Source organism: Dermochelys coriacea, chromosome 8, assembly GCF_009764565.3.
Source record: "Dermochelys coriacea isolate rDerCor1 chromosome 8, rDerCor1.pri.v4, whole genome shotgun sequence".
NCBI lineage: Eukaryota > Metazoa > Chordata > Testudines > Dermochelyidae > Dermochelys > Dermochelys coriacea.
In genome coordinates this window covers 48,991,940-49,005,882 of record NC_050075.1, presented here as the reverse complement: position 1 = coordinate 49,005,882, position 13,943 = coordinate 48,991,940, and the positions used below count along the sequence as shown (strand labels likewise).

General features: G+C 42.6%; 1 protein-coding gene and 1 long non-coding RNA gene across 2 annotated transcripts in view; both read right to left on the bottom strand.

The window, feature by feature from the left end:
• ZBTB37 (zinc finger and BTB domain containing 37) overlaps window positions 1-13,943 on the bottom strand; it is a 62,574-nt gene that overhangs the window by 29,713 nt on the left and 18,918 nt on the right. The gene's annotated exons all lie outside the window — the stretch shown is intronic.
• Window positions 408-2,727, bottom strand: LOC122455571. Its single transcript, XR_006273862.1, has 2 exons — window positions 601-2,727; window positions 408-513 (listed from the first exon to the last, which is right to left on the bottom strand). It is a non-coding gene; the product is annotated as an uncharacterized LOC122455571 (long non-coding RNA).

The window sequence follows — 13,943 nt, the reverse complement described above, 5'->3', positions numbered from 1 at the left end:
CAGATTAAAAACCTACCTTGGACAAAGACCGTTCTTGATCGTTATTTTTTTTTTTAAACTTTTTCAGATTTAATAATTTAAAATTTACTTTTTCCCATTTATACCATTATTTTCTGTATTTCACTACGATTGCCTGAAACTAGACTGGCCAGTTTCACTTTTTTTTAAATCCATTTCACAGTTTCTCGTGCCCTATTTAATGGTGGTGTATTTGAAATTGAAACCCAACAGGGAAGATTTAAATAAATAGATTTCCCTACAATACAAAAATAATGAAAATACGTGTTCATGGGTGGTATGGTGTGTGTGTCTGAGTTTTTCAAGAAGCGTTTATACAAAGCAAGCTAAATATGGGGCTTAATAAACCTGACAGTGCCCACGGAAAAATAATGAAGAGGTTTGTTTTCTTATTACTACCTTAGATGACTATTCATGAAATCAGAATATGTAAAATTGAACAAGGAAGTTGCACAGCAGTGTTTAAAGATACCTGAATATGTTTCAAAAGTGTTACTGATTTGAATAGAAAAGGAGTACTTGTGGCACCTTAGAGACTAACAAATTTGCGAATACAGACTAACACGGCTGCTACTCTGAAACCTGATTTGAATGGGACAGCCGCGTGGGAGAGGTCATTTAAATGATAATGCTAATGGTAAACAAAGCCTAGTTTATTTGTAAACCAGGGAAAATCAGACCCGCAGTCTGACACAGGAAGCAGCAGATTTCTATGGCATGTTTTAGGTAAGAAATGTAATTTCATGGATGTGCCACATCCATCTCTGATTATTCAAAAGATAGAGAGCTAAGGCAAGATTTTCAAAGACACATTTGCAACTTGCCCCTAGGGAATTAGTCACATTTTAAAGTGGTGCATGTGCCTGGAAACTCCTTGATATTCCACTACACTTCACTTTGTCTTCATTTCACTACTAACGCAATCCTTTCAGTTATTCTCCCATTTAAACTCAGATTATCAATTTCTTATAGAGTCTGTAGTATTTATATTTCAGAGAAAGGGATTTTTAGTCATTTAGAGGAATCTGGATGCTTAAGTGCCATTAATTATAATGCCTCAGGCATCACTGACAATTTCAGCCAGTGATTGAAACACCTCTAAGGACAAAGCCTGCTGCACCTCATTCAGCCACACAGCACAAATTTTAAAAAGCTTGCCATCACTTCCTGACCTTGACTAGAAAAATTAAGGGAAGTATTACAGCAACTCCCACAGCTGCACTGGTGGGAGCAATGGTATCAGCACTACTATAGCCAGGGTTCAGGCACCTTGCCCATCATGCATGACACAGTGGTCAAGAGGTCAGAAATGCCTGTGCCAGTGGCTTAACAGTGCTGCAGCTGCACATTGCTGGTTGTTGCTGAAAAACAGTACATTTATTATTAGGGTAGAGGCACCGTTGGGTGCTGCTAAATGAACCTAGGCTTTTAATTTGCTCCCCCCCTTTGCACAACATCTGAAACATGCTACAGACAAACAGCTCTTTCCCATCAAGCTTTCTTTGCAGGTGCATTTCATCCCCATTCTCTCCAATGCTTCTTGCTGGCTACTGCAGAAACAGGCAAAGCAACACTTACACTGAAACACCACCAGAAACAACTGTGGAACTAACTCCTTGTCTTGGCCCAGCTGGCTCCTCTCCCCAAGTTTTGTCATTATCATGCTAATGCCACCAAACCAACCTTACTTTCCACTTTATTTCTGTTTACACTTTGCAGACATCCTCTTACTGCTTACCCAATGGCCCTGGTTCGGAAGAATTCCGGCATGAGCGCCAGGTGGACACGTCAGTCAGACAGATCCATCACTTTTGCAGCAAAGTGCTGTCTCCAATCAGCTCGTGTAATTGCTCAGCGTTTTTAAACACTATTCACATGGGTCTGCAACACTCTCCTCCCCTGTGCCAAAACAGGCTCTGCATGCTATGCAGAGAGATGCAGGTAGCACAGCTCCTAACATGATCCTGTTTTTCCCTTTGAAGGCCATAAGAGTTACCCATCCACCAACTACATAAAACACAAAGCTTTAAAACTGGGACTCAAACATGCCCTGCTCATGTAAATAACAGCATGACTGTGTTTGGGATCCGTCAACAGTGAAAGGACATTTCCCATTTGCACAAGACAACAGGCCTTTGCCAGGTGGGAATTTGCACCTGCCTGTAGGATTTGTGACAACTTAGCAACAGAGACATACTGCAAGAGAAAAAGCTGGCTCATGAGCGCCAGCAGCAAACTGAGCCATGCACAGGATATGCTAAATGAATCAGTTTGTTATCAGACGGGGTGAATACGTTTTTTGCTAATGCTGCTCTAGCAACACACTCTTCTCTCCCTTGCAAGGATTGGACTAGCTTGGCAAAACCTGACAGTCCAGTAGGAGGTGCTGGTCTGAGTCCAATAACTTCTCTTCCCTCTCATCTCCATCCCCACCCCTGGCCTGACTTGCTATTTCACCATTACCTAACACACCCTCTAGTGGACGCTGGGACGCTATGGTTTGCGATACAGTCAAGCGGCATCTATCCTGTTTAGTGTATTATTGCTTTATAAATGCAGGAGTAGGTGCCCATTCCAAATGCTGGGCTCCCTGGCCTAATTTCATTTCATAACAAAGTTAAAGGCTCCTTTTCCCAATGTCAAATAATTGCTTACCAGTGGATAAAACACAACAAACCACAAAACAGCTCCAGCCTGAACTCCCCCACAGCGGGAGTTGGGGGTGGAGGGGAGGGGGAAAGGCAGATCTTGTACTATGCCCTGAAAGTCAACAGAACTGGACTCTGGCAGGCTGGGAGGAGCACGAATTTCAAATTTGACCTCCTCCCAGAGAACACCATGCTAGCAAGTCCCTGCCGATCTAGCACAGGGGTTCTCAAACTTTTGTACTGGTGACCCCTCTCACATGGCAAGCCTCTCAGTGTTAAACCCTCCTTATAAATTAAAAACACTTTTAAATATATTTAACACCATTATAAATGCTGGAGGCAAAGTGGAGTTTTGGGTGGAGGCTGACAGCTCGTGACCCCCCATGTAATAACCTCATGACCCCCTGAGGATGTCCCTATCCCCAGTTTGAGAACCCCTGATCTAGAAGAAGGGGGTTTGGCTCACTGCACTCTCAGCTGTGGCCCTATGGCATGAAGAGAGAGACTTCAGACAGGACTTCACTGTGCCATATACACAATTTAGGCTGGGACAATCAGCCTTAGTGAACAGCTGGCTAGCTGTGCACTGAGCTTTTTACAATGAGAGTCACCAATGCCAGCAGCTCCGCCTTAATGACTTTTTTGGTCTGGGGGTGGGGGAGTTCAATATTTATTACTGCTTCAGCTGCCTTGAAAGGGGACATACATGAACTGTGATACGTTGATTCAAGGATGGTACCTAGATTCTTGGTTACTGTAGTGGCTGCCATAAGTGCTTGTAGTGCGTTGTCCCCTGAAATGCTATTGTATCATTTCCTACATATCTGATTCGCTGTGAATATCACCACAAATATCCATAGGCATCTGATACCAAAGAGGACCTAGGGAGAAATTATTGTTCGTCTCTCCTTAGTGGCAGAAACATACAAATTGCTGAGCTACAACAGGGCTTTAGCTCTCTCTACAGAGAGACCAACAGGCCCTGCACTGAAAGTGCATACATAGGGCTATATTTTCACACACATAAAAGGCTCTAAAGTTACACCAACAAAATGTGTGTGGACGTGCAAATAGGTAAAGGCTCAGGCAAACATATAGGGGAACATAAAATGGGTAACTGTGCAGTTACGTGTGTGTGCAAAAGCGTATTTTATTGGCATACCATAAGGGCTTTTTAGAAACGTTTAGACTTAAAAATTGATTTAGACACTTGAAATGGAAGCCCTGGAACAATGAGACACCGGGCCCATTAAGGATTTGTAAATGGAACTCTCCAGCCATCTTCTCCTTCAAAGATGTCTAAATGGTAGTGTGTAGAGCAGCTCATTTCACTATGTGGAAACTGAACCAGTTGACTATATAGAATATAGTGACTGGCATTTGGGGCTGACCCTGAATGACTACCGTCTTGCTAAAAGTGGATTTTGGTCATCATTTGCAATGATCATTGTAAAAGACAAAGGAAAATGTCTTTTTCTGGGGTTGAGTTCTGTGATGACACTGCTCTGGTCCCTCTAGTAATTCCATTGTCACAGCATCTCTGCTCAGTTTTTAGGTACTCGCCTCCCGATTAAACTGAACACGTACAATGGCTTTAATTTCAACCACTGCACTGGAGCCATTAACCCTCTTGACCACACTGTAGCAATGGAAACCCTCATGCAAAAAGTTTCAAAGAGATTTAATAATTAGAAGACAGAGTTTAGTATCTGCCCATGGTGAGAATTGCTTGTCTACGCTGAAGCTTTCAAATAACTGGGCTGGGTCCGGTTCTCTTTGAAAAATAGCAATTTTCTGATCAGTCTGGGACTCTGTGGCAGAGAAACCAACTGAGGGGGCTTCACCAGGCTCCAAGAAATCCATGCTGGTGGCCAGACAATTCATCCAACAGGCTTGGCTGCAGAACCAACCAACCAATACATGTTTGCTCCTGACATCAAAGGTAGCAGAATCTGTAGTCAGCCATCTACACTGGAGAGACACACTACAGCCAAAGCACTCATGCAACAGGTGGCCAGTCACAATGAAAACTTTAGAGGAAAAGCTTATTGCCATGTTAAATGTTAGGTCATAGTCAGCAAGCTTCAATATTTGATGTCCCCACTCTGCCTCTGGTATATGCTGACTCTCCTCACACACGGCTGCAGTCCCTTAACCTCTCTCCCCACATTTTAGAACATGCCCCTTACTTGTAACACTGATATCAGCCTGCCGTGGAGACCCACTTAGAGAAGGGTACTAAATGATATTAACTATAAACAGAAAGTGCAAAAACGTCATTGTACTGGAAAAAAAGTCTGGTTTTTGCAGCCAAATTTCCAGCACAAGCATTAAAGCTTGGCACATTCACAGTAAATGCCTTTATGCAATCAAGATGGTCACAGCTGACATGGACGCAGTGCCATAAACATTATTTACAAAAATTTAATCTCCAGACCACCCACCAAAACCTTTGCCTGGAGTATCTTTACTAAGTCACTGTGCAATCAGGGTGGGGGTTTATAGCTGATTTAGATTAGTGTAATTTTAAATTTATTCTGCTCATTTCCGAGAGGAAAAAAAAGGACTATTTTCTTGTTAATAAAAAGGACATGATTTAAAACTATTTTAGCACCAATACAAATAGAAGTACCATATATACCTTATTTGTCCATTTGTTCAACGATTCTTTTCTGCCCCACTGGGATATTTGTTCTTAGGTGTGTGTCCTCTCAGGATACTATATTCCTTCCCTTTAACTGGTTTATTACAGTGGCTCCTGCTAAAGACAACTGCACTTAGGGATTCACTAGTGCAGTGGTTCTCAACCTGTGGTCCGTGGACTATGTCGAAGGGCTCTGCAAAAGACTTGGCCTGAAATCTGGCTGAATAGAATTCAACATACGTTCAGACAATAGATTTCCAAAGGCATCCACACCTCCATTTGAAATTTTTTAGGAGTCTGCAAATGAAAAAAGGCTGAGAACCACTGCACTCGTACGTCCATTATAACCTCAGAAGGGACACAGGCTGACTGCAAGCTGAGGTTTACTATGGGAAGCCTTGGCCTAAAGGAATTTTTTCCCCTCACAAAACTGACGTATGACAAAGCTCCTTGGGCAGGGACTATGTCTTCCTATGTGTTTGTATAGTGTCTAGCACAATGGAACAACCAGTAATTGCAGAATAGTACCCAGCAGTCACAGTCAGAAACTGGTTAACTTAAATCTTTTTGTATTTGCCAGATATGAACAGGAGAGCCTTCCCATACTCTTCACTGTCTATAGGAGTCTCTGGAATCAGTAAATGCAAACTGGACTGTACTGGACTAGCTGGCAGAGATTGCCTGAAACATCCCATCTTGCTGACAGGCATTGATTATATTGGGGAATGGACAGTGAGTTCTGCTAACTCATAGAAGTAGGTGGCTCATTACCCCACTGGACACAAGGGAAGAGAGAGAAGCTTTCTAGAAGGAGGCAATCTAGGGTGTGGGCTGAGTAATGCAGTGGGAGGAACACTATGAGCAGCCAAGCCTGGAGAGAAGCTATGTATGTCATAGTTAATTTCTGTGGTAATAAAACAGAACCCTGTGAGGGGAGTGAGTTTGGACTCTATACCATGTGTGGACTGTGTTTGTGAGCAGACTGGGAAAGACACCTGCTCACATAGACCAAACACCATTCTGTATTCATTCCCCTGCCCCCCACTTCCGCTGAAATCGTACAAGTATAGTGAGATCAGAGGGCTCTCTCTCCAGTGAGTGACACAATAACTATCAGCTGGAAGACTGAATTGCCAGTCCTACCAAGTAAAAACATGTCTAAATTACAGTGACGAATGACCTACTATTGCAAAAAGAGTATACGTTTCAGAATATGCTCCCAAATTATCTGAATGCAACAAAACCTTAGTGCTAACAGAAAAGCTATGCCAGCACCATGCAGTTTCTTGGATCAATGTATTCTTAACAATTAACCCTCTGAATAACCAGCTAGAGACTTAGGGCTTTGTCTACACACTGCCGCAATGTGCACTAGAGGGGTGTGAATTCTAAAGCATACCAAACGTGTTGTATGCTAACTGGCCTGCATGGGCCCTGCTGGCATGCACTCAAAAGTACCCTAGTCCACCTTAACATAGTACTGCTTGTAATTATAAATAATTATTCCCTTCCACGGTGGTACATTTTAGAATTCACTCTCCTCTACTGTGCATGGTTGCACCGTGTAAACCAGCCCTTAGCTTTAGCAGGGAACTGGACACAAATGCTGCAATACTTCTTGTAGGACCCATCTGCATTACAGATGAAATAGTCAGGGGAACAGTCACATTATAGTGCAGACAATGCTTTACCTTTGTTCCATACCAGGCTAAAGCCCTGACTCAGCTATACTGGTGGCATAGGTGATCTCTTAAGGAGTGTTACAGGCTGAGAATGCACATGTATGCGACTGCTGTTTTATACTCAAGGTAGGTTAATAACCACTTCTCTGCAATCTAACAGCCATTTCATTACTGGCCAATCACAGCGGCAATAACTAATGTTCTACTGTGGCTACAAGAGAGTCAAAATGTATCGACAGATGCAATTTGCTTTGCTATTGTCATTGCTAGTCAGTTCTCCCTTTCCCACCATGCCGAACAGGGATTTGTCAATAGCCAGTAGACCTAAAGGGTGCTGCTGTCAGATGGAAAAGAAAAGCAACTCATTCCAATGCACAGAAGACCTAGCAAATAGGCGAAGCCATAATACCGAGAGCCATCAGTCCCGATGCCACCTCTCTGATCTCATCGAGAGAGCTTTCTGGTTAGCCACCACAGTAAGACACATGCCTCTTCTGAAGCGGCTGTGAAACCCTCTTTAGGGACTGGTAGCTGCCAGGGGTTGGATTGTAGTGGGGTAATCTGTCCGATCTAATTAGACACTAACCGTACAAGCCACACTTTGAAAAACTCTGACACTAGGGAAGATACCAGAGAAACCAGTAAGAGATTCAAAAGGAGAAAGCTTGTTTCTCCAAAAATATAAACTATTTTGGAAGAGAAAAATACAATTTAGAAATTTCTTTTTTAATCCATTCTCTTCCCCACCCAGTCTCAAAGGTTTCAAGGTTAAAATTCCTACGAGATTCACCGCTAGGTCTCAAGTCAGAAATATGGATGTAAATAAGACATCTGAGAACTGCTCAGAATCATCCCCTACAAGTGCCCTTCTGCTGCCAAGATGTGTCATCTAGCAATCTGTAGTTTGTGACCAGATTAAAATTAAAATTTGATAGAATATTGCAACCCATCTTAATATTGAAAGGTTTATACATCCCTAATGATAGCTGTAGTAAGAAAAATTCTGCTTTCTTCACCCAAGGCTTCTTTTCTCCCCACCATAACATATATTATCCATTGCAACCATTCCCAGGGCATACAAGATACCAAAGCGCTGGATGGTGACACTGATGATACAGCTGAATCACAGACTGACTGACTTTTATGAACAAAAACAAAATAAATTAAAGGAAACAGTAGTAACTTCTTCACAGTTTGGAGGAGGAGAACATAGCAAGAAACCTGAAATCTTAAGACTCCCCAGGAACAGGAAGTAAAATAAAACAAGGAAGATTCTGGCTAGGAATATTTTTAGTTTACATCAGAAGTTAAGACTGAAGATTCGTGCCAGAAGCAGAGATCTTACCCGCCATGGAGAAGTGGTACAAACCACATCAGACCTTTGCTGTCAACGGGGCAAATTCTGGTCCCATCAAAGTCAATGGCAAGATTTCCAGTGACGTCAATGGGACTAGATTCAGCACAATGACACTAAAACAATAGGTCCCAGCCATTCTCCCTCAGTAATATTCAGGGATAAGAAGATTCTTGTGAAGCTAACTCAACCCTTGGTATGGAAGACGTACATTCCCAGTCAGACTCCCACTCAACCATGCAAATTTCACTGCCTAGTCTCTAGATAAGAGGGTGCCAAACATTTTTGCTGAGCCCCCCTTTGTAGATTCATGCTCCATGCTCACCCCTCCATAACTGTGGAGAGGGGGAGGATCAAGGGGGAAGGGGCTCAGTAGTCTCAGGGGAACTCGGTTGGCTGGCTGGCTCCCATTGGTGCTGGGGTGGAGCAGGGTATCATTATTGCCAGGGTGCAGCCTTTTGCTCCCTGCTCGCAGAATCCCTGCTGGCCTCCCCAGCAGAGGAGGGTAACTGCTGGCTGCTGCAATGGAGGAGCAAGATGAGCAGGGAGCCTGGTTTTGGCTGCACAGAGCCCCAAATGTTTCCCCGGCTGAACAACCCCCCCTCCGACCCTGGCCTTTGAGCATGGCCCCATCATGTCTTCGCATCCCCATTAACCTTATGGTGCCCCTCCCTGGGGGACATGCCACACAGTTTGGAAACCTTTGCTCTAGACCTTCCGTCCTTTTCTAGCTAGCATCCGTAATACTTCAGAGCCACCTTCCCAAACTCCAGGCTCTGTATCTCCCATTATGCTTGTAAAAAAAGCTACATTTTCAAAGACAGCCTTTTTAGTATGCACTTTGTTGGTCATTCACGTGCAACAATGCGCCCAAGTAACTAGAGATGGGAGGACTCTCTTGGCCAAAATCTATCACCCACTTGAAATGGGTTGTTTCCCGCCCCCCCCCTAGATTTACAACAATTTGAGGTTCCAGTTCCCCTGGCTGTGACATAACATGAGCTATGGACTGCTGCCTTTTTAAAAAACAACTTATTCTATTCCCCAAACAGCCCTAAAAGGCCTGACACGGATTGCAGTCAAACAACAGCCTGTAGTGTTTGCATAGTACTAGCTTCCATTTGGTCACAAATAAATATAGTTTTATATAAAGATTTCCCTTGAATCACAATGGCTTAAATAATAAACCTTTTTTGCTAGCTCTAGAGCCTTTCCTTGAGGATCTTAAAGCGCTTTACAACCATCAATGAGTTATGCCTCACAACATGTATTCCACCCCAATGAGTATCATTATCTCCATTTCAATGAAGGGAAACTCAGGTATAGAGACTTGCCCAATGACACACAGCCCATCAGTAGCAGAGCTGTTCAAAGAGCCCAGATTTTCTGACTTCAGACCCCAAGCTTTAGCCACTACAGATCATCCTCTCATGAAAGAGAGAATTAAGGGAAATATATTTCTCTGACAAACCTGAATTACATAAAACCCCAAACTAAAAGCTCAAACAATTTGAGGTTCCACAAAGCAGCATTCCTTTGGCTTCTCCTATCCCCAAAATATTTCTCCAAAAGCAAAGCAAAACAGCCTGAGAATGGAAATCATCTGCATGCTCTAATCGCACCTCTAAATTAGTCAGGCACCACTGTGTGCAAAACAGCAGATTTTTATAAAGTTTAACTAACAGGTTTTCTGGGTGCTAATTTTTGCTGTTAATTAAAATGCATGACTCAAAGTATCCATTTTATGGGCTAATTTGCACTGTAAACTGCATCTTCCGGATAATTTTTCATCTGCTTCTGCAGTATCACATAAAAGTTAAGGCCCAAATCCTCCAAATGGATCTGGATGGACAGATCCCCATTAAAGTCAAAGGGGTTCCACACAAGTGCAAGGGTCTGTTCTCTTAGTTCATTTGCAGGACTGAGGCTACATTTTTAAGTAAATTTATTACTGGTGAAAGTTGGGGCACTGACAGCACTGGAAAGTGAGGTCACTTGGGTGTCACAGGATAGATACAGAACAAGCAGTAGAAGAGAGAGCTTTTCCCAGTCAATTTGTTTCAACCCTGGTCTGGAAGGACCATGTGTGGGGTTACACATGTTCTGGCTCTATGCTCATTCAATCCACGATCATCTCTTCGCTAAGACTTTCAGAAAGACTGCCCATTAGTTCCAAACGCATTTCCTGCACTGAATAACTGTCAGATGGTAACAAAGTTTAGTCACTACCCATCTCCCTGGGATTTAAACCCTGTGATCTACAAGTGAAATTATCCATATTCCATTTCTAGTTCATCATCCAGGCCTTTGAAAACTGAAATCTACAAAAGGTGGCTTGAAAAATTTACTAACAACCTGACTAGACAGAGGACTAAACATACTGACCAGAGTATGGAAAATGATCAGTGGGTGCAATAACCTGATGAGAGGCCCAGAGACTGATACGAATGATAAGTAGGGGCTTCCCCCCTAGCTCAACTGCTTGGATTCTTATCACAGGTTTCAGAGTAGCAGCCGTGTTAGTCTGTATTCGCAAAAAGAAAAGGAGTACGTGTGGCACCTTAGAGACTAACAAATTTATTAGAGCATAAGCTTTCGTGAGCTACAGCTCACTTCATCGGATGCATCCGATGAAGTGAGCTGTAGCTCACGAAAGCTTATGCTCTAATAAATTTGTTAGTCTCTAAGGTGCCACACGTACTCCTTTTCTTTTTGGATTCTTATCAGGTTGCTATCCCTGGATCCTGGTAGGAAACTCTATGTTTTGTAACAGCCTCTGGCTAGAGATACAAATAAATGTTGTATAGCCATCCACCCTTCTCTAGCGATCTGTGGGAAAAGAGAAGCCACTCTCTTCTCCCTTCCTGCAGCCCCAGAGCCTCATGGCTGCTGCAAGAATGTGGGGAAGAATGTGTGCCCTTCCCCAGCCTTCTGGCAAGGAGGACCAGAAGGAGGAGTTTAGCTTTCCTGAAAAGCAGCAGCACAATAATGACACGATCCTTGGTTTTCCCACAGCTGTTCACAGAAAACCCAGCAGCAGCAGCGAAACCGTCCAGAGTGGCATTATTTTCATGCTGCTCCTACTTGGCAAAGCTATAGCCAGCAGCGTGGGGACCAGAGCTTTCTGCTTGGAAGGTTATCTTTGCAACCGTCAAGAACTAGAAACTTTTTTTTCCCCCACTACAGAAAAACAATATTCTCCAAAAATTGATGATCCATGTTCCTCTCTTGGCAGGGGCACATAGGCAAGTGGGCTTTTAAGCCCTGGTTCTGAAGCTCTAACAGACATGTTAATTACAGAAGTATTAATATATGACAGAGCTCTTCTCTACACATCCCCCTTTAAATCATGGTTGAAATCACAGTTTAGCAAAGGTGAAAAGTTGCAGTTACACAGTGAAATGCAAAGCCAGATCCCCAGCCAATCCAGGATATGTCTATACTAGAAAAATATTTCCCTTCCCCCGCGCCCCCCCCAAATCAGTGGAGCTTCAACAAAGCTATAATTGCCAATGTACATGGCCTAAGGTTTTTATCACTATGTCATGAAAAGCTGCTCAAAGCAGCTGCACCCTTGCTGAAAAATGAGTAGTATTTTTTCTATTGTAGGCAAGACACCATTCATTTCTATTCTCCCATCTTGGCCTCATTTTCACTAGAAAACTGAACCATTAGTGATGATAATTTCAGAAACAGCCCCATCTGACCTGGTTCTCAAATTGCTAGCGTAGATAGCTTTCAGCATTGTTACAGAAAGCCTAGAGACACCAGGATCTCCACACATACAACTATACACACACACACATTCAGTAAATGTACAGAAAGAGTATTAATGATCCCCACTCCCATACTTTACACTTACCCTAGCTACAAGCTATAAACTTTACCTCAACGAGGCCTAGGCAAGAATATTGGCTCTTTCACATGCAATCAGAAATGGTTGTTTGTACAACGGCAAGTGCTGCACAACACAAAAAATTCTTTCACAAGCTTTATTATTATTTTTTAGATTAGCCTAGGCTAATAGTAAAAAACAATTTCACGGCTCTTGCCAGGCCAATTACGAGGAGTGAATCAGCGAGCAAGGAGGTGCTGATATTATCCAAGATTACTGGGATCTCCTCTGTTCACAGTATCAATACAGTAAAAACCTGCTCAAGAAACTCACAGCCATGTCATACGGACAAGGCATTCACTATTTCATTTCAGCCCTTCATCACTTAATGAATTTGTTGCCATCGGCTTCGGAGAAATTTTGCTTGTATAGCAGTTACTGCACCTTCACCCTTCTCTTCACAGCAAGCTCAGCAGGGAAACTTTCCTAATATATATATATATATATATATATATATATATATATATATATATATATATATATATATAAATAAAATTTTATGTTTTACAGTTGGTAGTATTTTAAAAGTTCAATTTTAAACACTTAAAATTTTGTAGGTAACTAAAAGTATTTTCTGATGCTCTCTAGTGTGAACACGATAGTTTGGGGGTTTTTTTGGTAAGTTCAACAGCTATGACTAACGCAGCATATTCTGTGCATCCCATTTCCCCTCTGGCCTTGATTCTGAAGAAATCCAAACTAACAACCACCTCTCTCCTTTCTTCTGTGGCCACTTTCAAACACTCTTAAGGTTTCCGGTCCTATTTTGTTTGACCTTCACTAGATTGCTGACTTTTGATGGTCCTGGGGGTGACTCATTAGAACAGCTTTCACAGTCTTATTCTGCCACTTGACAGGTGGTATGGCATCAATGTCTACATTTTAAATACAGCAGAACCTCAGAGTTTGAACACCTTGGGAATGGAGGCTCTTCGTAACTCTGAAATGTTCGTAACTCTGAATAAAACATTATGGTGGTTCTTTCAAAAGTTTACAGCTGAACATTGACTTAATACAGCTTTGAAACTTTACTAGGCAGAAAAAAAATGCTGCTTTCCCTTTATTATTTTAGTAGTTTACATTTAACACAGTATTTGCTTTTTCTTTTGTCTTTGCTGCTGCTTGATTGCGTACTTCCGGTTCCCAATGAGGTGTGTGGTTGACTGATCAGTTTGTAACTCTGGAGTTCATAACTCTGAGGTTCTACTGTAATCAACAGAACTGTACTTTGCAAATATCCTACCTCAGAACATCCCCAAAGCTTCCCTCTGAGAGAGCATCCTCATTGCATTCTATCATGGCACCACAAGATTCAAACTGTCTATTCCAATTCCCCTCCTCTACATTGCACGCACAGAACCACACTACCACGGCCTTCGCTACTGGGGAAGAGGTGGAGGAGGCAGTGTGACCCTTATGTTACACAGGAGAGTGGATAATAACACTTTGCCCTTCTAGAGATTCTTCCATCCAAGCATGCTGTGAGGTATGGAAGTAGTATTACCCCCATTTTAAAGATAGGGAAACTGGCACAGGAAGGTTTGGTTTGCCCAAGGTAAAACTGTAAGGTACATCTACACAGCAAAACACAAAATTCTGTGGCAACAAGTCTCAGAGCCTGGGTCACCTACTCGGGCTTGTGTTGTGGGGATAAAAACAGCAGTGTAGACGTTTGGGTTCGGGCTGGAGCCTGGGCTCCAAG